Source organism: Corvus hawaiiensis, chromosome 9 (assembly GCF_020740725.1).
Source record: "Corvus hawaiiensis isolate bCorHaw1 chromosome 9, bCorHaw1.pri.cur, whole genome shotgun sequence".
Taxonomy (NCBI): Eukaryota; Metazoa; Chordata; class Aves; order Passeriformes; family Corvidae; genus Corvus; species Corvus hawaiiensis.
In genome coordinates, this window is record NC_063221.1 from 26,489,431 (window position 1) to 26,512,980 (window position 23,550).

A 23,550-nucleotide genomic window follows, 5' to 3' on the forward strand; every position below is an offset into this window, starting at 1 on the left:
TTAAGATTTATAGAAAAATCCTTTCACTACTTAAATGGAATTATGATTTTGCCATTAACGCAGAGTCAAGATGTTCACTCTGTGTATGAAGATAACTTCATTGCAGGGATTGCATGGGTAAGTAATATTATAAACTGTAATTCTATAGCAATTTCCTAATGGTCTGCAAGGAGCAAAAGACACGATGAATTTAATGCTGTCCAAAAAGAAGACTGATCACTGTCAGGACAGGAATAAATGATGCTGAGGCCAAAGCACAGCAGACTCAATGATAAAAGACTGGTGAAAACGTACTTTCCTGCACTTTCTTTACTCTGCAACAAATACTGAATTTATTTCCTTTCTTGTCCATTTCTCTTCAGTAAGCTGGCTGCAGCAAACAAAATTAACAATTGCCTCTTATAAATCTTGTAAATGCAGATTTAGAGATAGCAGAACACATGACAGGCATTTGTTATCTTGGATGGAGTTTCTGGAAAGCACTCCATTTTCCTGTAGCAGAGAAAACCGTAAGGAAATTCAGGGCTGAAATCAGTGCTGAATGTCAGAGAGGACACTGCTGAAAAAACACAGTACAATCCATGATGGCCAGGCAATCTGAGACCAGTTTGGGAATCTGTACAGTTTTGCTTAGATCTGTCTGAATGATTCAGACATTTTGTTCTTCAGTGTTCGATTATAGCGACTTTGGATAAATATTTTTTTAAGCAGTTACTCTTAAAAAACTTATGACCAGTAGACTAAAGAGATGCTGGAGTGATCTGCCACTGGTTGCTGCTTTTAATAAATGTGGCACTACTGGGGGGAAAAAATATAAGTTCTTACAGTCTTGGAAGACCATGACGATATTAATAAGGGGCAAGGCAAATTACCCCAGTTCACCCAATCAGTTCTGAGTAGATTAGAGGAAACAGCTGGCAGAGGATTCAACTGATAAAGAATTAAAGGAGAAAACATAAACAAATGCCAGTATGGAAAATGGGACTTGTAGAAAGTTATTTTATTATTTTAAAGTGAGGTTGATCATGTCAGTCTCACATGTTATAAAGTTTTTAAAACTATTTCAATCCATACTGCATGCAAGTAATTTACAGATTAGCTTTGCAGAGTATCAGCAAAGCATATATTAGATGTATCAGGAACCAGCTAACCTGGTAGTGATTCCCCACTGGAAACTACTCTGCGAAAGTCATCAGCTGTTTTAGAAAAGCATTGGAGGGAATAATGTGCAACCTGATGGGGAACATGTTCATCTGAACGTAAGAATTCAGCCTGCTAATAAAAGCTGCAAGCAAATAATGCAGAGGACGGGCAGCTACAGAAGCAACACCCATTTTGCCTTATATGCATATATTAAATTCCAATTTATTTTTTTTAGACCTGTAAAAAAATTCATAAGGAACAAAATTTTTTGTTATGTATAATATCAGAAACGGGAGATGTAGCAAATGCCAAGTTCCTACTGGATAAGTAATTAGACATCAGAACTCCACAGAGTGCCTCAAAGGGGCAAATGTGACTCTTGAATGACTAAACAAGAAAATAAAGAATAAAATAAAAACTACAACATTAATTCTACTCAAGACACAGAAAAGCCTGACATTTTGGGCTGTACATAATTCTAGTGTTCCTGTTTTAAAGCGGTTGTTAAAAAGTGAATTCCCAAAGTGATTTGAAAGTACTTTACAGCAAAACTGTTGGAGCTTAGTGCTTTTAATTAATTAAAAAAAAAAGAAGTCTAAACACAAACACAAGCATAGTCCAAGAAGTTACCACACTGCTACAGTGTCATTTCACAGAGCATGAATTACAGTACATTAGCTCTGTATACAAACAGTTTTAAATCATACTCTGGCCTTTATCCAAGGTAGCTTCTTGCACTACAGAACCAGCACAAGGTACCTGTTTCACACACAGCTCTCAAGGAGTTGGTGCTGCTCTATGATGAAATTTCACACACAACTTTGCCAGTGCAGGCAAGGGCAGGGAAGTGACTGAAATACAGTATGTTAAACCTCTCCAAAGAACAATAAATACTTTGTTCTAAGTGATTTTTAGACATGTAACCAGCCAGACAGTTCTTAAGATCCTGTACTGTTAATTTTTAATTTTAAAAGGAAAGGTTGGAAGATATTAATGAATTTAGTAATTATTTTTTCCATTGATTGAGATCTTTGAATGAAGAGCAGATACATTTTCAGGAGATACATTTTGATTAAATGCAGTTTATCATTAACAGATAAAATGCAAGATTGATGTAATGTAAGAAGGCAGATGAATTACATTTTTCTGAAAAGCTTTAATTGCAACTACACTGTATAGCCAAGTTACTGATTGCATTTCAAAAGTTTAAGAGACTAAAAGTACAAAGGATATCCAGATCAGTACCACAGCTTATGAAAGATACTGCAAAAGTGAATTTGGAGATCTCAGGTCAGTTCACAGTCAAAAGCTGGTTCAAACTGATCATTATGCTAATTTAATTTATTTATTTCATGATAAAACATTACAGTTTATATTAGCATATTCTTCAAATACCTCAGAGAAATATTACAGCAAATCGAAGTATTTAAGGGCAATGACGAGCGCATGAAATTAGGAATAGAGGAAAAAAAAAACTATATAAAGAGAATTAAAATCAAGCACATTTTTACATTATGCATCATACAAATTAGTCACTAATTATGAAAATGTTCTTCAGCTTCACAAGTGGTATTGCCTGTACTATTTCATCCTTTGCTATGCATCTTTGTGAAGCACTTTTTTTATATCTTCTTTCTATTAGGCTGTCAGCAGTAATCAATGTTAATACACTCGATTACACGCAGCAATTTAAGAAATAATCAGTTTTAAACACTACAGTGTTGCTATACTCCTGGTGGCCTGTAGTATTAGGTCTTCACTCTGTAGCACATATTCAATACAGAGTTTAAAATGGTGTGAGACATTCACTTACAAGCTGTAAACTTATTTTTCTAAGTCAAGTAAGTATTCTCCTCTCTCAGACAAGCTTCCTTGCTTGAGTGTTTCAGGTGAGAATGTAAGAGTGAAAATTTCTGGTGCTGCTAGCAGCAATAAAGTTAATGATGTTTTCTCAAGAAGATTCCTTTTCTCTAAAGATTCCATTTTGTTACATAATAGATAAATTATCATTATGCATTGTTCACAAGGCAGATATATTGCATTTATTTAATTCAGATACGCTTCTTTAATAGCTTTCAACTAAATTTTGGAGTATTGTTAAAAGTTACAAGCAGAGCACTTTCAAATTAGAATTTTTGTCCTATAACAGTGATATAGTTATTATTTCATCATCTTTATTACAGAATAAAACAGAAAGCAATTTTCTGAAAGCACCTAAGCTCATAAACAAGTTATGAGCTTTTGAAAACAGGAGTCTACATTGTTGAGCAATTTTGAAAGTTTTTCTATCATTTTACTCACCTATCCCAGCTTAGCAAGGATGATAAATAATTCCAAACATTTGGCTCCTCGGAGCATTGTAAACCACTGCATCTAAGTCTAAACACGACAGCAGGAGCCCACAAGATCCCACTCATATAAAAGTACAGCTACACATAACGCTTTTCTCTACCAGAAATTTCAAACACACTGAAAGCAACTCAAAGGGGAGATTCTCACAGGTGTTCCCTATTTATTTCAGCTTTTCGGTTGGAGAGTTGTGGAATGGTTGAATAGTCTCAGCTGCAACTGGAGAAAATAGGAACTATACATCAAATGAAGTATTGTATACTGGTGAGTACGCACAAAAATCAAGTCTCACATGTTTCAAACTGGGCACGTACAATATGCCTGACATTTGTCTGTGCTTGAGAGCAGAAATAGTCTCTCCTCAACAAACACGCATTAAGGTGGCAATTTATTTCACATTGTAAGACACTCCAATCTCACCACAATGAGTGCTATAGAAAAGCCCATGAGGAAGTTAATTATTCTGCCTTCAGCACAGCATTTAAATAGCGTATAGTAAACAGCCTATACTGCAGCCTGGGACCACACACTGAACACGATAAAACAAAATACTGGATCACTGCTCATTAAATTCTTATCTCTTATGTGAAAGCAATGTGAGATTACATATTTAAAGATTGCAGAGCAGTGCATGCTCGCAAGGCAGGCTGCTTGGGCAGCCCACAGCACAGCAACCCTCCAGCTCCACAGCAGTCCAGAATCAATCCTCACACTTTTCAGAGGTGCAGTCTGTATCCAGTGCTTGTCCTACCTCCATTTTGCATATCTTTTCCTTTTTATCAATTATGGGCTCTTAATCATGATCTTAAAGTGAGTCACCATTAACAAGACAGAATATCCTCTTATCTCTGCAAGATTTCCCGTCATCCTCAAGCCCTCACAGTCTCAAAAGCACAACTAACCCTTCACACTAAAAACTGTGAAAGCAGAATACTCCACATTTTTTATCATCTGCCTTCCCCACCCTTTATGTGTATCATCTGGTTGCAAATCCCTATTCTCCCAGTCTTGTTATGACTTTCAAACAATCATCTCTCAAAAAAGCCTGTTTAACCTTTTCCTCCCTGGTGGGGAAAAAACAGTATCCCATCATACAGTTAAATTAAAACTGCAGGCAGCCTAACTTATACATGTGAGATATTGAAAGTTTAGCATTCTTTTTTTAGTAGGTATGGTGGGTTTAAAGCATAGAAAAGATGGTAGTGTTTTAAAATGTGATGCATTTCACAGCATCTCAGCACAACAGGAAGTTTCCTCCTTTGCACTCCCACTATGTTTCGAAGAAATAACTTTGCTTTAAATTTTTTCGCCAGCATTTTACAATGTGAAGAGTAACTCTTGACTACCATAAGCCATCTTCTGCTGGCTTTCAGAGTATAGCCACACAGTAAAAAAGGATGGCAAATATAGTGTTATAGATTTCCATGTTTATTGTCTTTCAGTGATGTCCATATCTAATTGTTCAAATTACTATTAAAGTGATAATTAGTCTTACTGCTATCCAGGCAAACACAGCCTTGTGTTTGAATGACAAGCTGGGCTCTTCCTGGCTGCATTTGAAACAGCAAAAAACAATTTGTAGATGAGCTTTCTAACCTCTTTTCTCCATGATGCACCTGCAGAAATACAGCCAGGCTCGCCCTCATGTATTTGTGGAGACTGAACTGCTTGGCCTAACTAGGTCTGAATTCAAACCAGGCTCAGATGCTTACATGATCACAGGCACAGCCTCTGTAGAAGAGAGGAAAGCTTCTCCCTTGCCTCTATCTCTAGTGGATCACCCACCAGCTTCTGACAGAAATGTGATCTTGTTCTCAGTGCCTAAGCTAAGTACAGAGGGAAATTATTGCACTTCACTGTGGAAGAAGGAATAATTGGTGACTCCTGAGAGCAAATACTGCAGGACTGAGTGGCCCAGCGTTATGTATAACAATAGACTGACACAAACACACACAACCAATTCATGCTATTTACACACTAAAACGTTGGTTTATCTCTGATTACAAGTTTTCAAGAGAGTAGAAGCATTACCTTATCAGGCCTCAATAAAAGGAAAAGGCAAAAACGTTTTTGGCAATTCAGTGATGGCATTTACAGACTCAGCTGAAGCATCCTTGTTCAGGCCTCCAGACTGAGATGCCAAGTAATTGATTTAATTAATCATAGTGCTTCCATAATTTAAATGAGGTAATATGACCAATGGTTCAAGCACAAGGCCAGGGATTCTGTCGATTCTAATAAGACTACACAGTGGAATTTTCTGCAAGGTCTTCATCAGCTCATGTACTTTTTATGACTTAAAAGAATTAAAGGCTTGACCACCATCCAATTTCTTCACTTTTACTGCACAGGAGGTAAATAAAAGCAGCATTTGGACCTGGCTGTTTTGCTTTCTGTAGTTATTGGTTTTACCCTACCATACAGGAATTATTGAGGATTTAAAGTTAGCTCTGCAAAGACTTGCTGACTTCCTAATTCCCAATTATTTCAATGAGTCAAGAACCAAAATGTCTCTGAAATAGTGTGCCAAAATATTTGTGATGTGTAAATATTTGTAAAAATGTAAAAAAAAATGAACTTTAAGTGAGATGAATTAAAAACCATTAATGTCTTCTAGAATTCTATTATTCATGCACATATTTCTCCAACTAGTAAAACAAGAAAGTTAGATGCCTGCAACCAATACAAGCAAAGCAAATATCCTGTCTTCAGTTTCTGTACAGTGAAATTGGTATCAGACCAACATAGAGATGCTAAGAAAAAAATCAGAGATTCCTCCTCTTAGCAGAACTATTCAAATCCAGTTTCTCAGGTCCACAGTCACAGCAAGAAACTACCATATGCACTGCAAGAAAAAGGGAAGAGGAATCAGACTCCCTCACCATCCACTGGCTTCCCTGTTTTACGCCCCATCCCCAGCTTTTATTTGATGTAATGAGATGTAAAAATGAGATGTAAAAACATTAGGATTTATTATAAACTTTGAAATTTATGCACAGTGGACAAAATAGCTTATATTTTACTGTTGTGCAACAAGCATGAGCATACAGAAAATTCACATTCAGACTGAGTATGTTTAAAGCTCTTTGAATCACAGAAAAGGCAATTAATCTTAGTAACCTCACAGAGAACTGACAGAGTGTTTTAACATAGTCACAATGCTGAAGGTCCTTGAATGCTTTCTAATAAAAAATGGTATGAATTTTTGAATTTTATGTTTACTGTCTCATCTCTGTGGGGAACCTAATGAAAAATGCAGTAAGGGAACACTGGATGGATATTTCATACAAATAATTGCTATAAATGTTTATTATTGGAAACACAACAGTACATGACTCTTAATGCAATCTATATTATAAACTAATCAAATAATTGATTGTGATTACTGATCACATCAAATTTTTGTTCATGTTAATAATGTTTCTAGGAAGAGATAAAATGCTAGGTAGAGCATGTGCATAAGGGAAGCCATGCTTTGAGGAGCAGGGGAAGAATATATTTAGTATTTACTAGTATTTATTTCATAACATTCATGCAAATTCTGTATGTGAGTGGAGTGAAATAAAATCTGCACTATTGCTTAAAGTTTAAAACATAAAATTATGCAAAGCATTCTTGCAAAGCATTCTTACAATGAACTGTCATTTTCAAGGCATTAACACCATCCCATATTATCACAAATTACAATAAAGAAAGAAGAGGTCATCAGTTAATGTTCTTAAGAACAGTCCTTTTTCTTATTCTGGGTGAGCATTTACAAAAGAATAATAGTCCATTTTCTTTGATTAAGGGATTTGTTAGTTGGGAAATGCTTAAATACAGCTCTTTTTGATGCAAAAAAGTACTTTCCTTTATATTCACAGAATCACAGAAAAGTTGAGTTTGGAAGAGACTTCTGCAGGTTGCCTTGTCCAACGTTCTTGCTTGAGCAGTGTGAACCAAAGCAGGCTGTTCAGGACCATGTCCTGACAAGTTTTTAATATCTTCAGAGACAGGCAGTCCATACCCTCTCTGGGCAAGTTGTTTCAGTGTTCCATCAGGCTTACAGTAAAAAAATCTATAAAAAAACAATTATACCCTCACAGTCTCCCCACACCAGTCCCGTATTCCCTCCTGAGTCTCCTGCTGTGTCTCTCAGGATCCACTCACCTGGCTGGTGTCACTCTGTGCCCTTTGTTAACCAAAGGTTGGCAGTTCACAGCCCCTTGTCTCAGGTTCCCACGCAGAGCTCAGTCTGAATCTCAATCTGCAAACTGAGCTGCAGCAGGTGGGTTCCTCAACACCAGCTCTGTCTTCTTTGCAGCTCCCAACAGATATTTATGCACATTGATTAGATCCACTTGCCTGACAATCTACTTCGTTTAAATTTTCCTTTATCTCATTCTCCTTCATCAAGGTTAAGCCTTCCATGCTGCAGACTTTACCTTGGCCTCAGGGACCTAAGATTCTTGAAAAGCAGTCTGACCAACAAACACTGAGAAGCTGGTCAAAACTCCTAGTCCTTCCCTGTGTCTTGTATCACCACATTGACTCTCTCACCTGGCAGTGAGCCCACGATTTCTCTTCTCTTCGTTTTGCAGAGGAAGTACTTACAGGCAAGTTTGTTATTTCCCTCCAAGTCCCTGGACAAATCCAAATCCAGATGGGCTTTGGCCTTCTTAACCCTGTCCCTGCGTGTTCAGAGTCTCACTACTTTTTCCAGGTTGCCTGCCCTTCTTCCATCTCTTGTACATTTTCTTTTCACATTTGAGCTTTTTCAGGAGCAATTTGTCCATTCCTGCAGGACTCCTGTTGTCTTTATCTGATTTCTTTCTCACCAGGATAGATGATTCCTTGAGAACAAACCATCTCTCCTGGACCCCTCTTCTCTCCAGGGCTGTAACCCATGGGATTCTTCCAGGCAGGTCCCTAAACAGACAAAAGTCTACACTTCTTAAGTCTAAGAGGTCATTTTAGATTTGTGCTTCCTCTCAGGAGGTTGTATCATATTGTCCTCTCTCTTCCAGACTTCACTTCGGCAATAACGAGTAAGGATGTGTTAATTTTATTCAGAAATAAGATATGGATTTTTTTTTCCTCAGCCCTTGATGAGCTAGATTGCTCTGGAAATTTGACCCCACACAATTTCTAATAACAGAAGTATCACTTGGAAACTCTGTGAAAGGAATATCAGCCTTTTCTGTGGCACTACCTTAAATTCACTTCTCTACACCCCTTACAGTCTCTGGAAGGCACACAGTACTACAATAATTAGATATTTTAACTACAGACTTTTATATCTAAACTTTAAAAATCTACTTAAGACAGTTTATATTCTTTTACTGGGGTTCACTGAAACTTATTAGGGCAATAAACCCATTAATGAAACACTGTGGTTGAGAATTTTAATGAGGTGAATTCAAGAAATGAGCTTGAAATTACAGTTCTGCATATGAACCAGTGCATATGAATAACCTATCTCATATGCATATTGACTCAAATATTCATCACTCTATCCAGCAAGGCAAAATTCATCACACATACCCAGTAATCCCTAATAAATGCTGAAATGCTGAAGTTCACTCTTTGATTCCCCAACTATGTCAAATGCCAGGAAAAAAGTGGTGATATATTTGGATATAGGACATGAACCAAGGTACCTGGCATCAAATAATTTACTATGCCAAAAATAAGAAGGAAAGAAATTAAATACAAGCTGAACCATGACAAAACTGTAGACTTGTGGTTACAGCTTCTATTTAACAGTAAGTATTTCTCACATTTTTCTTTCATCTCACTGACCCTGACTACAACTTAATTGGTTAACTTAATTTTTTCTGCATAAACACTAAATGAACATCTTGCTGCAACGTTGTTGTAGACATGCCAGTATAATGAAGGCTAAGCTTGTAGACTGCTCCTCACACACAAAGGGCACCTTTTTTTACACATTTTATTATGAATGTGCATCAAATAATTGTCATTTTTATTGTAATAATCATAGTAATTGTTTTTGCTTCTCTTTCTTTAGATACTCTTCACCATTGAAAAGCTCGTCTACAAGCACTCATGGTAATAAATATTATTTAATGGGAAGATGAGATATTCAAGAACAGAAGCAGTCTATAAAGAAACACTCGGGCCATGTAGTGTAAATGCATCTGCAGTCTTTGAGATAAAAACAATTCTATGACCAAAAAAAGTGTGACTGAATAGAGGTTTCTCTATAAAGCATCATTAAACTATTTTCCTTAAGAATTGTTTTTAATAAAACAAATTCCTTTCAGAATTTTCTAAGAAAATATTGATTAATCAACCATAATAAAAATTGAAAGAGTTGTGTACTCTAGAGAAACTGTAGGGAGAATGTCATTTGAGTTTAAGAGGAACTGTAATCAGGCTTCATTTTATTCATATTTCTTGTATTTTGTATTTCAAGAAGCTGAACTACATGAATATATTTTTGTTCAATCACACCAGAAAACTGTTGATGATGAATTGGTTTAGAAAGGGCCTTGGGAAACTAAGGAAGAGCAGAATTCAAACAGAGACGCGTCAAAGTGTAAGGAAGCTGTTTTGGGCAGGAAAGAAAACTTACACGGCCTTCCTTAAACACAATTTCCATTTTGTCTGTGTTCATCAAACCCGTTGAGATGTGCTGTGGGAGATGGCTAAACAACCACCCTGAGTGAATGGGCTGGGACATCAGGATGAGTGGTAGGGACCTGATGTACAGTCCAGGAAATACCTGGGTTTGGAACTCAATCTGTGCAGAACAGACTACTCTGTTTCTCGAAGGAGCAATACAACCCCTCTGCAATACAAACATGCACACTGGAACTCTTCACCATATGTAAATCAAAATATAGTCAACAGTTACGACTTCCAGAAGCTGTACAGAAGTTAAATGTGATTTATATAAAGGAACATTTCTTGTGAGGACTGAAGAATAAATCAAAAGGAACTCAGGTACAGGGGTCCAGTCCTCTCTCTTTGTCTTATCATGGACATCATTCCTGTGTAATCCCTGTTGTTGTTGATTTCTCAGTTTAGACACACCACATTTTATCAGTGCTTTTTAAAGGCCATAAATCTGGAATTCACTCTTTTGAAGGCTTGCAAATCCTTACCTCAAATAGTTTCTAGACACAAAGTGTCACTTTGGTTTTGTATTTCTCTGTTCAGTAGCTTATAAACAATACATATGTCATATATGGCACAATTCCGTATTAAATCTTGAAACTGTTTTAAAAAGCAAGTCAATAACATTTTTCCCATTATATGGATGTGGAAAATGAAGCAAGTTGATAAGCAAATTTGCTCTGGCCAGTGAATATGATCTCCTAAGTTTCAGTTCAGTGCTCTGTCAAATAGAATCATGGCTTTTAGCAATTAATACAAAGTAGTTTATCATTTTCTTATTATGCAGGGTTCATTTAGCTACTGTCTGATAAATGTCTTTTGTATATTTACAGTATTATTTATGTAGGCTGCATTTACACAAGGGCTGCCTGCTTCAGTGATGGATCAACATACAGAGAACTTGCAAATGAATACTTAAATAAATACATTTCTAGAAAAGAGAGACATTTCTGAGTAACTCTTACACTATCTTAACTATGTGATGAAGACAATAAAAGCAAACAACATGGAGTCATAGCACAGCCATACATTTTGTGCAGACAATGAGAAAACCAAGTTGGTAACCAAATTTGATACCAAACAACCAAGTGTTTGATGTAAGTGTGGAGTTAATACTGCCACCACAATTGGAATACAGCTCTCTAAAATGTGTCATCCAGAGGTATTGCTAGCCCCTAAAACCATTCTATTCCAAACCACTTTGCATCTTTACACAGACAAAGCCCTTCCAGAGCAAGAAGTGCAATCTATCAAAGCCTGCAGAAAGCTAAGTCTGAGCAGAGACAGATAATCAAGCACATTTATATTTTTAGAAAGCCCAGATTAACAATACTTGTGGTAAAGGATGAGTGCAGATCTCAGTCACAGCATGCCACTGCTGAAAAAGAGCTCTGCTTCCAACATCCAATTCTGGAATATGGCAAAGAATTTAAAGTGGGGTTAATTTTATTCTCTAGTTAACAACCAGACCTAAATTGTTTTAGTATTACCCACATACCCAAAGGCAGAAAATGCAATTTTTGCCTGTGAATAGTACCTGTCGCTCAAGAGGAAGTTGTTAATACTAAAGCAGCACCAATTATTTTCCATCTTGTAAATCTAAGAAAACAAGCTTCATGCTGTTTTCACTAGTGGCACAACTTTTTTCACATGGTGAGATACAGAACCTGCAAAGAAATGGCTCAGGTTCTAGATACCTCAACCCTCCCTGAATCTAATACAGTTGCAGCATACAAAGTCCATTCTAATTAAGAGCCAGCCAACCAGTTTGTCAGGCCCAAAGCAGCCTTGAGCAAAAGACAGGACCTGTCAGGATTGTTTGCACGTTAAGACATTACACTTCAAACCATTTTCAGACCACTTGTTGAGAAAAGTATGAATTGTTAATGCTTACCACATCCAGCATCTCTTTAAAATGAAATCCGTGTCCCTTTTCACGGATCCAAAGGTGCCCTGATGCAGAAGGATCCAGGTCTGGAAGCCCTGTTGTGCTGACCCTGAGGCACTGTGGCTTCCCAGAGGCTTCCTTCCTCTGCCCCTCTCTTTTCCTTGGGAGTGTCCAATAAGGAAGACACACCAAGAGGAGCAATGCAGGGACTGACACTGAGCACTGCAGTGCACAAGGCAGTCCTCTTGCAGAAGTGTAACCTAACATATGCATGGCTTGGATGGAAATGAATATGCAGTGAGAGTCACTGAGGAGCTCTGTGGTTTTCTCATGGTGCAGAGAAAGATTTCAGTCTATCCCCCAAGAAACCTTCAGTAAATTGTGCATGGCATTAGGCAAAAGAACAGATCACACCATGTCCCTCTGATAACAATCCAGTGATATGTGTTTATATCATGCCATATAACAGTTAACAACTCTTTTAAAGATCCAACTGTGGTGAATAAGTAAAATACCTGATTCAAGAATCAATCACTTATTAAACTTAGTCTAAACTACATCCTTTCCCAGTGCCTATGAGGCCATTGTTTAGACAACCAGTACAAAATAAGGTGACAAAGACTGCTTTAGCTTCTTCCAGGGGACTGCTAAGTCAGTGTTCCATGTAAACCAGAAGATGCCACAAATACTCAAGGGAACATTTTTGGTTCAAGAGCTCTCATTATTGCATTTCTCAGATGCACCAAATTTAATTTCTACACCTGCAAAGAAAACAGCATCAAGAACCCAGCTCAGAGTTTTCAGATCATTGCCTTCACTAAAGGTACAAGCAAGGTGTTGTCACTGACTTTTTGTCAAAGTCTTCCAATTCCTGTGTGTCTATTGTGCTTTAATAGAAGTGCTCATTTATGCCATTCTACACTTAATTCCTGTGCTCAATAAATCTGAGCACCCACCAACTCCCCAGCTTTCCCTCAGGTTTTGGCTTTCGGCCTGGATTTAGCCCAGTCCAGCTCAGCATGAGCTGGGTTTATGCATCTACCTCTAGCCTTAACTAGCCTGGCAAAGAGTGTCTATCCTTCCTGTAGAGCAACATCAATAGAATTCTTCAGTATTTCAATTTTTTTTTTTAATTTAAAGGATGTAATCTATTTTAGAACACTCTTTCTTTAGTTTGGCAAAAACACACATGATAGGCAGGTGAATTCCATTTTAATTTGGTTATTGCCATTTTTATTTTGTCATGAAAAAGTTACAGTATGATTGCTGATCAATATGTGTTTTGATAATAAATTAATAAGGATCATATATTTCTTTATTACTGCTTTGCTCATTATTTTATTTATTATTGTATTTCATTCTCTATTTATTATTCTTTATTAAGAGATAAATTTCTTCCATTGTTGTTGTCAGCTGGTTTTAATAGACATGAACAGACATTTAATAGACATGAATAGACATTTTAATACTTTTCAATAATATTCATGCAAATTATTATAATACTAGCAATTATTTTCTCTAATACTCTTGAATTTTGTGTCCTTCAAGTTTTGTGAACCATTGAACTGTCAGGGAAAAAAAAAACCTAACTGATTTTTCTTTTAGCAGTATTATTTCAATTAGATTAATGTTTCCTAAGTTTATAATTAATTTGACAGAAATGTCATTATAGTAAAAAGTCAATACTCCTTCTGTTCCTTGCTGGCAAACTTTCTCTACAGTGTAGAATTTTATAACAGTGCCAGAAATCATCAATTTGCCTAAATATGGATATACACATGTCAAATATTTGTTTCTTTTTACTTATTTCTATAGCACCTTACCATGCTAGATAGATTAATCTTCTGTTATTTATTATTTGAAACACAATAGAACAATTAAAATAGATATTTTATAAAGATGTCCAGCACCTCTGCTAATGTTGCCACAGTCCTTTGGGATCTAAATATTTCTTGTGCAAGAGCACCCTATCTTAGAATAACAGGAAATATCATTTTACATTTTGAAAATTAGAGGCCAGATAATGGTAATTATTTCAGCCCAGAAGTACTGAAAACATCAGACATTTAGTGTATGAAGTGCTTACAAGTGCTGTGATGGCCAATAGCAAATTTCACACAAAGAATTGTATATTAATTCTTGCAGGTTTAAAGCCATCTTCATCCTCTCTAGACTGTGCATAAGAGTGAGAGAATTTTTATAATACTTATCCCTGAACTAATATACCTGTAAAAACCTCTTTAAATAAAGAGGGAATACTTGATGCTGGGAAGTTCTTACCCACTCCAGATAATTTTGATGATTTTTCATCATGACAAAATCACATTTCCTAAGACTGATGTTTTGAAATTGGAGAAGGAAAAAACAACTCATGTTCCCTATTATAATAATTAGTGCTGCATTGTTTTTACAATATTAGTGTTACATTCTACTAATGTTTGTTTCTGATTTTTAAATGTTAATTCATGTAGCTACTATTTAGTCTCACCTACTTTTATTTTCTAATTAAAGAATCTGCTGGTGCCCACAGGAGATTGTTATAGACAGACATTTTTCCTGACCTCGTACTATGACCTCTATGTTTTTATGCACCACTAGTCTTGGAAAACTATTCTAAAGTGTATTGATCTCATGATCAAATCTTCATCCTCAAGTGTAATTGGATATTTTAACTTCCTGAAATTGCACAAAGGTAGTATTTTATTTCCCTCCATTAGTTTTTAATAGTTTCCCATACTGTCTCAAAATACTCTCCCTTACTTTTAAATATTTACAGGGCATCACCATGTACCTTTCCCAATCTTAGGTATTATTTAATCAATTCTTACCCAGGGGAGCATTTAACCAAATGATTCACAAAATTCGATGTCAGCACACCTATTTATACATTTCAGCAGGCATTTTCTCTTGCTGCACCATGTCCTTAGATAATTATTTGCCATCTCTTTATTACTTCTGCAGTTTTTCTCTTGACTTCAACAAATGAGTTCTTTTCTGAATTGAACGTGAAGTACAAAAAGTTTTGCATAGACATTTTAAGCTGCTCCAACATTAAACTCACACTTTATAACACTTGAAAAATCTCAATGAAAACCTAATTTTCAGTACTTGAAAATTTCATATCTGATATTAAGAATGGGTTTCGTCCCATATGAAACTTGCTTTTGCTGTTGTTGATCTACATTTTTACAGAAATTAAGAAATACAGAGGTAATTAGAGGAAGACCACAAGACCAAATATCCAAGAACCACAAGGAAAGAAGAGCTGAAAGGAACCATGAGAGGTAATTGCAGGACCATAAGAGAAAATTATGATAAACACCGACAAAGACCAAAACTACTCAGATATTTACCATTCACATCCCTGTGATTTCATCTTGATCACACATTCCTTACTATGAGAATATTTTTATCTAAATCTCTAATGAAAGAGGCTTCACAACCCAGCCAGTCTGTTCCATTCACAATCTCTGCAGTTAGAAAAGCTCTATACAATCTAATTTAAATCTTTTGCTGTGGGTAAAATTCTATGACATGAAGATATGAAGAACCATTGTTTACTGTATCTTTAGACTGCCCTCCTCCAAAATTTCATCAAGTTACCTGCATCTTTCTTGGAGTAAATCCTAAAGTGAGAGATCTTATCCATTTCAACATCACCAGCCTGAGGGTAATTGTAATAATTATCTCATGTCTTAAACACAACACTCCTAATTACATATCACAGAAAAATTTCTCCTGTTTTGCCATTCAATTGCAATAATTCAAATTCAGTTTTTATTTCTCTATCGTCCTCCTCCTTTCAGATAGTGAAACTCCGTAATCAGTGACTTCATATTTTGTACTCAAGGTTTATTTTTCCTTCCTAAAAGTAACATTTTGGTCTTCCTGTTACTTGATCATTCCTGCAGTTCTGTCAAGATTACTCGGAATTCTTAGACTTTCTTTCAGTGGGTTTGCGGGTCTTCCCATTTTAACTGATTACAAAATACTAACTGATTACAATCTCAGGAAAACCAAAGTGAGGAAAGCACTAAGTATTTCACTTGGGTTTTCACTTGTTTGGTTTTTTTAATTCATTTTTTTGAACCTTTAATGTAATAATCAAAGTGACTTTTGGTACTGTAGCAGTAAAAAAAAATAGACTTAAATTTGTTACGAAAGAAATTTATGGGTGTGTTAATGGCCTGCAAAAATACTGTTTGCATAAACACCTATGCAAATATATTTTAATGAAGAATAATCCAGCTGGAGACACTCCACTATTACCAGTATTCAAATCCCAGAGAGTTAGAGAATGGACAACATCAATCCTTTGTCTGGACCCTTCCAAGGTCTCCCCAGTTTCCTCCATCTTCCCAATCTCCAAGGATGAACCTTGGGCCACCTGCTCAGTCTTTTTTGAGCACATACTTGAAAACACAGAGATGGCTCCAGTGGGTTAATTGCCGAGAGGCAGCTGAGTTGCTGGCAGCACAGCACTAAAAGTCACATCTTCCTGAGCTACAATGTGCTGACTTTTATTAATTATTACAAGTATTAAATAATAGTACCATTGTAGTGTGGAAAACCACTGCATTTCTTCCATAAAAATTACAGAGTGACCCTTGGTACAAAGAAGTTGCTTAATAAATCAGTTATACATTAACTATGAAGCAAATTTATTTATTGGTACCTGCACTTTTTTAAGACTCAAAGCACAGATAAAAGATTCCCATATATATCTTTACAATAAAAAATAACAGAGGCTACTGTCTCAAAGATGGAATGACAGTGGAAGGGCATCTTGCTGAAGTAAACTAATATATGAAGCAGTTAAACTATGACAAAAAGGTGAAATATTATTAAATATAATTCATTTATTCACTTATGAATACTGTATGTGCATCTACAAAGGTATGCTTCTTAATGTAATTTAATGGCTTTGAATGTAATTTTCACACTATTTACAGGTCTGACCCTTCTTTGCAACATCAGTTTCTCAACAATCAGCACTTTTGTGTTTGCTAACTCCCAATAATATCTGTAAAATAAAGGACATCACAAGAGTAATCTTTGCATCTTTTAACTTCAACCTAACCTGCACCTTGTTCTGCACAGTGCCATCCTCAGAACCATCTTTGCTAAGCATTCTAAACAAAGGAAGACTCAGTTATCTCTCTTTCCTTCTATAAATATTACCAACATAGCAACAACGTGATTAACTATGATTGTTACTAATAAAAGTAGTAGGTAGTTCCCTGCATATTTCCATTTCAGTTTCTAGACAGAAGAAAAGCCTTTTTAATATTGGCAAAGAGTGGATTTTCTTCCTACTATGAAGTATTACAGCACTGAATAAAGTCTTTTTGATCAAACCATACCATAATAGCTTTTGTCTTGTGTCACTATATGTTAGCCAGCATCAGAAGAGAAAATAAGCAGAGGCTTGCTATTGTGCCTCTATTTTAAAAGGGCCTTCCATCTGGTAGGAAGCAGAAGCCATCAGCACTGTAATTAAAATGCAATTACTGTCCCCCGCTGCAATCCCAGGACGACCATTCCATCTGTGTGATATACAGTGGAAAAAACACAATTTTTTGCACTTTTCTAGCTCCATTAAGTTTATTCTCTTTCTATTAATTAATCTAACAGCACTAAGGGATCGTTCCTGTTTTGCAAGCCATTGTGTCACAAACTGCGCGCTCACAAAGACTGAAACCACATGAATTTTTAAAACTCTCCGCTATCCCTGTGACATAAAACCTTAATTACTTCTGACTAAATCTGTAATTAAAATATATCACCGCAGCAGATTTACCTGCGTGTGGGTGTTGGAGTGCATGCTTCTGTGACTGTCACAAATGAATCACTCGGAGACGGTTTTATAAAAAGGGAGATTAGCATGTACGACAGAAAAGATGGAGAAAAGGGACTTGAAAATGAAAAAACTGGCAGCAGTCTAGGAAAAAGTTGTGTACTGGTAAAATAAGAAAGAGTAATTCTCTTATTTTGTTGATTTTTTAAAATAAAAATATTCATTATGTGCATAGAGACATAGCGAATGCTCCAACATGAAGTTTATTCCTATGTGGTCCTACATTTTAATGTGCTACCTTGACCTTATAACAATAAAATGACAATAAGTATAATCTTTCACACTGCACAACAAAGTCCCATAATATTTTTCATAGCAATCCATCTTGTATTCACAGAGATAATCTCATAATCTACCCTTCCTTTCATTCACAACTGTGCAGTCCAAGGCCTTCCATCGGCAAAGCAAAAAAATCTTAAAATCTTTGTAAGAACTACAAGCATTGTGTATATCAAGACAGAAGAATTAGCTAAATATTAAGGTGAAATCTTAGCCTTGTCACAGCTTGTTGGATTTTTGCCTTTGACTTCAGTGAAGTCAAAGAGTATTTTGCCTTTTCTTTTAAAGCATGTTGCTAGGGGAAAACAAAGAAACAAGGCTCTCTGCAAATGCCCAGCTGAAAGAGGTGAACAGAGTAGCAGTGAACCTCAGCAAGAGAATCCTAGCTGTAAAGTATTATGCAAAAATTATATTTAAAGTCCTGGCAAATAATAAATTCCCTAATTCCTCTTATTTTATTTTATTTTATTTTATTTTATTCTTCTTCTTTTTTTTTTTTTTTTTTTTTGTGTGTGTGTGTGTTTTGAGCATCTTGGAATCCATTAAGGTTTAGCATGTGCATAAGTGTTTTTTACAAACTCAGCATTTGGGCTCAATATGTCTCCAACAGAAGAGAATTTTGGCATTTCATAGTTTTAATAAAGGGGAAGGACAGAAATATTCATAAAATGTTTAGGATAGCTCCTGCAGCTCATAGGTCATTAAATGTGCCACTCACCCTCTTGTTTAGTACAATGACATGGTTTTAGCCAGGGCATAGAAGTCCCTTTTCACAGGTACTACAGGACATGGACCTTCAATTTCAGAGTTTGCTCCAGCAGATAATGATTCTGACCAGTAAGAATTTGCACCTCACTCCAACTTGTTTTATCTGGTTTAAGCATCAGTTCCTACCAGGGTTCTGTGCTTGAATAAAAAAAGCTTTTTAATACCCCATATTTTCTTCCTGTGAATTTACTTGCACGCTGTAATCATGTTACCTATCAATCTTCTTTTGATAAGATAAACAGATTGAGCTATTTAAATCTCCCACTATAAAGCATTTTCTCCAGCTCTTAAAATGTGTCTTCTTCCTGCACCTCCTGCAATTTTAATAATGTGGAGAACAACAGCGTGTAAAACATTCTCTATCCTCAAGGTAAGACAATAATGACAAGATTTGCTGCTTTATGTGGTTACTAAAATAACTTGGACTAGGAATTGGTTCTCAACAAGGAGAAAACCAATCTCCCATGAGTGGCTTCAGCCAGACTCTGTGGAGAGTGGCTTCCCACAAATACTGTGGAGATCTTTAACTTGCATGCAGTAGGTTACCAGCGATACCCTAACTGGCAATATCTTGTTTACTGCAAGGAAAGTCTCACAGGACAGTCAGCTACAGAGAGCCTACAAGAATTTAGTGGGTTCACAAGTTACTGTCTCACTGGAACCAGATGGTTTGGCTATAGCTTGTCTCTGTGTAGGAAAGCAGTTCTCACACACTTCCTATAAATGTTGTCATTCAAACTGGTATTTTTTAAATTCAAAAGAGTGATGATTTGGTGTTGCTTAAAAAAAAAAAGTTATATCACATGTTGCCCAGCCTCAAATGCTGAGTATTCCATAAATGAGGGTTTATTATTCTTATCAACACAGACAAATATTAACTACATGTGATTGAATGAATAAAGCTTTACCTTAAATGTTGGTCATGTATGAGGTATATTGGCACTTAGATATATAAAACAGAACTAAATTTACATTAAAAATTACAACATTTTAAGAAATCACTCAAATATAATTGCTTATAATTCAAGCAAAGATAAAGAGGCTAGATATGTTGGTTTTCTAGCTACAATATGTGTTTATGATAAGAATGAACAAAAGAATTGTTATTTTAAATTATTCTGAACTCTCATTTGGAAATGGTATGACTATCCGAGTGGGATTTTTCACTCTGCTCCAATGCTGCTCTTCTCATTACCTAGACCACTTCCTGTCCAGGGTAAGCATAGTACACATAAAGTAAATATCCAGTTCTAGTGCATATGATGACAGCACTTAGAGGCCTCCTTCGAGGTCCTTTTCACCTTCAGACCCTAGTGATACAATATATTTAGAAATAAACTGCACACAAAAATGTCCAGCCTAAGAAAATATAAACATGACACAGTGGGCCTACATAACTCATTGGATGGGGGTGGGAGTTGAATAAGACTAGATACACTCTGCCAATTATTTTGTCAATACATTTATAAGGGTGTGGAACATGATAATTGCACATCCCCAAATGCTGTCCAGTGCTATTAGTTTCACCTCCTAAGGACACCCTATAGAACACCAGCTATTGTTTTGCCACAGAATAAAGTCTGCACTAAATAGGAAGACCTAGATGGAATTAAATTGACTAACAAGAATCTGGAGGATAACCAGGGACTTGTCTCCGCATGCCTTCTCAAAAGCACCTCCCATATAAACACATTCTAAATTGGAATGGCAACCCATACTGACAATGAATGTTAAGAATTTTAAAGAAGGACACAAATAAATTGGAGGGGTTTTTTTACACAAAACATACAAGAATATATGTTTAAAACATGGTATCTGCTTCAAGACCTCCTCAGTGCACAGAAGCTGCCTGTGCAAAGGTAACAAAGACCTCTTGACTGACACTGTGAGCAGCAGCCACACACTGGGATCTGTTTTGCTAACACAGTGCATAAAGCAATACAAAATTAGCTTTCATATCATACAGTCTATCACTGTTTGACCCTCTGGGCTCTTTTTATTTATAGCATGTAGTTTCTTGTTTACTTTAGTGTTTTCATATTAAATAAATATTCATGAAAGTGCACTCTTCCTGAAATTGGGTCATTTAGGGACTATCCCATTAAAAATAGATTTTTTTTTTTTTTACAGGTGTCATCCATTAAGGTAGGGAATAGACAAACTCAGCCAATTGTATCTGTCAAGAAGATGTTAGTCCTTCCAGAAAGTCAGTGTTCTGTCCTTTACATATATAGCACTTAATAGCAAAATGACTAACTTCATACTTTGGGGAATTTTTTATTGTTGCACGATTTGTATCTGAGGGTTTGAGGAGATATTTTAATCCTTCCAAGTTGTTCAGACGCTGGCACCAGGCTTATAAATAAAAGCTTTCTCTTATTGGCTAAGATGTGGGCAGCCTATTGCGAAAGTGGCTCAGGGAAGAGGAGTTTAACTCCTCACTGGGATTAAACACAAACCAGTGACAGAAGAGAAAGCAGAACACTGGCATGGTCTCTCCTAGGGCATAAGGATATGGGAATCTCCACAGAGCAGTGGATCCACTGGGGTTTGGTTTAATGTGGCCCTTGGTCAAATGAACTCGCGTAACACAGGTGCACACAACAGTGTGGGTTCTAAAATTCAGCCTTCATCTCACAGATACCCAAATTCAGTTGGAAAGAGTGTGGAATACGAGTTTTAGGAGCATGTATAAAGAGGAAATAACATCTGTGACAGATGTCATGGGAGGAACTGGCAAGGCTTGGACACAGGCTGAACGAAAGCCCAGGATTGGAAGAATGGAAAGAGGCAGGCACTTCTACAGAGCCATCCATTACCCTGCTCCCTCTCAGAAACTGTTTTAAAATGGGATGAAAAGCCTTTCAGAGTGACTTGAGTGGGGTGAGAAGTACAGAGGGTGGTTAGATGCCTAATCTAGACTGGAGATCTAAACTTCGGACCGTGACATTTAAGTGAGATGAGCTTTAAGATTAACGAGGACACATAATCAAAAGACCCAAACAACTTTGTCTGGTACATTTCCCCAGTCAGAACTGGTATTTTTAGTCCAGCCACCACCAACCACTACTATGGATATTTCACACTAGTTATGAAATAAAACTCTTTGAAAATTAAATCTTCGCAGAAAGGAGGCATGAAAACATTTTTGATCATTTTCATGCCAGTGAGCCTGTGATGAATCACAATTTCATCACGTGGCAATAAACTCAAGTCCAAATTTTCAGAATGTGACTTTGTGCTAATATAGTAGCAATACTTTTTTATTGTAGCCATTACCAAGAGATCAGCTATATCAGCCAACAAGTTCTACAGTTTTCTCTTCACCAGACCCTGTTGTATCAAATGACTAACAAAACAAAAATAGAAGTTTTCAAAAATGTTATGTTCAGGGGAGTGTTAAAAAGAAGAAATTATCCATTTTCCATGGATATTTTCCTAGCAACTTGAACAGACTTGAAAAATATTCTTAATATGTTCAGTAGGACATTAATACAGAAGTCAATAGCTTCCATTCAAAAGACAAAAACAACTGCAGAGAAAAGCAATTTTCAAATGCAGCAATTTTTGCAAACATTGGTTGTTTAAAAAAAAACAAAGAATATCATAGAACATTTAAAAGTGAAAGAATTCACAATAACTGACCTTAAATCAGCCGTGCAAAGCCCTAATTGCCCACTGCCTGTGGTGAGAAATTCTGTTGACGGGCAAGTAAATTAGCATTAGTCTTGTCTATTATTGTTGATCATTATGGTAAAATGCTGATGAGTGAATTTATGTCTGGACCACTGCATTTTTATGACAACTTTCCCACAAAGGTTCAAATTAAGTCACAAGTCAGGGCACGAAAGAATCCAAAATCAACTGTTTAAATTTCTTCATCTGCATAGCGATATGCATAACCCCTACAACCTTTAATGTAATAGGAAGTCCTCTAAGTGTTTTTAAATATAATAAAAGTGTTTGTGTGTAACAAGGTATATAAGTGAACATTCAACTAAAAAGATCCATGTAAGATGGACTTTGTTTCCCTTCATGGAAAACTACTCTCCAACACTTCAGTCTCTGCTGAATAAAACTGCGAAGCATAACTCAGGTAAAAGAGCTGAACAGACTTCAGAAAGGAGAGTTCCAGTTCTGTGCAAATGAGGCTGATTTATTCCTTGGCTGACTGGCAACAAATAAAGACTGAGGAATGTGCTACAGCAGCACTGCTCTTGAAAGAACTGCAAATTTAAGAGAGTATATGGTGTTGCTGAATGCAAGTGTCAACAATAATGAACCACCATTATCAGATACTCAGCATCACACTGGAGCAGCTCTTAGCTAAAGAAATTATTACTATTAATAGTAATGAGCTAATAATAGTAATGAACTCAAAGAAAACTTTTTTTCTGAATATTTTCAGCATTTTGTCAAGAATGAGAATGAAGTTTTTCTAATACATTGATACATGGGTGGCATAGGTAGCAGTGCTGTGAATCACTGAGTTCTAATGGTCTTCCTTCAACCAGCAGTTACAGAGTTGTCTATAACTCTAACAAAATTAACATGTTTGGAAAATTTTAGGCAAAATATATTAAATATTCCTGTGGAAGAAGCTAGAGAGGAATACTGAAGACAAGGAACCTAACAGCCTTCCTAC

At 36.3% G+C, this 23,550-nt stretch overlaps 1 protein-coding gene across 6 annotated transcripts in view; it reads right to left on the minus strand.

Moving 5' to 3' along the window:
- The window catches only part of LOC125330262 (BEN domain-containing protein 5), an 888,500-nt gene that overhangs the window by 776,686 nt on the left and 88,264 nt on the right, over positions 1–23,550 (minus strand). The gene's annotated exons all lie outside the window — the stretch shown is intronic.